The 1,475-nt window shown below is 44.1% G+C and overlaps 1 long non-coding RNA gene across 1 annotated transcript in view; it reads left to right on the top strand.

Annotated features, from left to right (window-relative positions):
• Positions 1-409: 409 nt before the first annotated feature.
• Positions 410-1,475, top strand: part of LOC104992592 — a 17,697-nt gene continuing 16,631 nt past the window's right edge. Inside the window, exon 1 of the long non-coding RNA XR_825726.1 lies at positions 410-532. This is a non-coding gene — a long non-coding RNA (uncharacterized LOC104992592). The remainder of the gene's footprint in view (positions 533-1,475) is intronic.

Below are 1,475 nucleotides of genomic sequence, written 5' to 3'. Positions count from 1 at the left end.
TCTTTTATGTTGTGAGCTTTCTTCACCTTTCCTCTGTTGTACAGTCATATTTAAGAGCAAGGCGATTGAAACTCTAATAAGAACTTTTTACATATAGATGGGACTTGTTGAGAAGCAGGTTCTCTCTCTGGGTGAGCTGAGAGGGAACTGACCTTAAAGGAGAGTGGTGACAATGCCCACCTGAGTGAGGCTGGACTCTCTCCACTAACACACACATGCTGTTACACCAGCTGTCTTGGCTCTCAGCAGCAAATCCATGGCATTTCTGTAGAGGTACCTTGTGCCCCTTTTAAGATTTTGTCTGGAGAGATGCCCTAACCACAGCAATTTGGCACTGGCATGGTGTGAAGGAGTCTTACACAGTGTTAGATGTATAAGGCAAACTGTGATGATAGAGATAATAAATCTTCTGATGGTGTCCACAACCTTTTATTTAATAGGTTCAAAGATAAAGAAGCTGGTATATCCACCTGGTTTCATGGGATTTGCTGCCTCTCTTTATTATCCACAACAAGCCATTGTATTTGTCCAGGTAAGTTATATCAGTAAGCTTGCATGTCCCTTGTTCTTGCTCGTGTATGTATGGGTTTACTGCTTCATTTAATTTTATTTTGCAGACTTTATAATACCAGAGTAAAATTTCTTTGCACATATAGATTTAAATGGTTTTGCAGCAAATTTAAATGGTTTTCTCCTCAGTTCTGGCCCTCCTTTCAATGTCAGTATTCAGAGAAGACAAGCTAATGTGAGTATTAATCAAAGAAAATTTAATATACCTTTTTTGCATAATTACATGGGAGCCTAGAGACTCAAATTCCAGAGTTGGTGTTTACAGATCATTCTCAGGTTGGGCGTACCTGGTCATAGCCTGCCTTCCCTGGCATTGTAGGCATGGGCCTTGTGCTCTGGCCCTCTGCGCCTTCCCCCTCGTCTGGTGCCAGCCTCACTTTCCTTGCTGGGGACTTCAGGGAGTGCAGTTCGCTCTGTTGGGAATGCCCTTTTTAGGGCTGTCAGTTGGCTGATCCTTTCTTACCCTTGAGGCCTCAGCTTGATGGCATCCTGGCAGGTAGAACATAGTGGCCGAGACACGAGTACAGCTGATGCCTTCATCAGCTCAAGCTGCCATGACAAAATACCAAGCCTGTGAGGCTTAAATAATGGAAATTTATTTTCTCACAGTTCTGAAGGCTGGAAGCCCAAGAGCAAGGTGTGAGCAGGGTTGGTTTCTCCTGAGGCCTCTCTCCTTGACTTGCAGATGGCCACCTTCTCCGTGTCCTCGTGTAGCCTTGTCACTGTATACACACTTTCCTGATGTGTCATCCTTGTCTTATAATGACACCAGTGGATTAGAGCTCCACCCTTATGACTTCACTTGACCTTAATTACCTCTTTAAAGGCCCTTTCTCCAAACAGTCACATTGTGGGTTAGGGCTTCAACACATGAGTTTTGGGGGACACAGTTCAGTCCATAACAG

This window comes from Bison bison, unplaced genomic scaffold (assembly GCF_000754665.1).
Source record: "Bison bison bison isolate TAMUID 2011002044 unplaced genomic scaffold, Bison_UMD1.0 scf7180017848590, whole genome shotgun sequence".
In the NCBI taxonomy this organism is placed as follows: Eukaryota; Metazoa; Chordata; class Mammalia; order Artiodactyla; family Bovidae; genus Bison; species Bison bison.
Note: the sequence above shows the minus strand (reverse complement) of the source record. Positions and strands in the feature narration are given on the sequence as shown.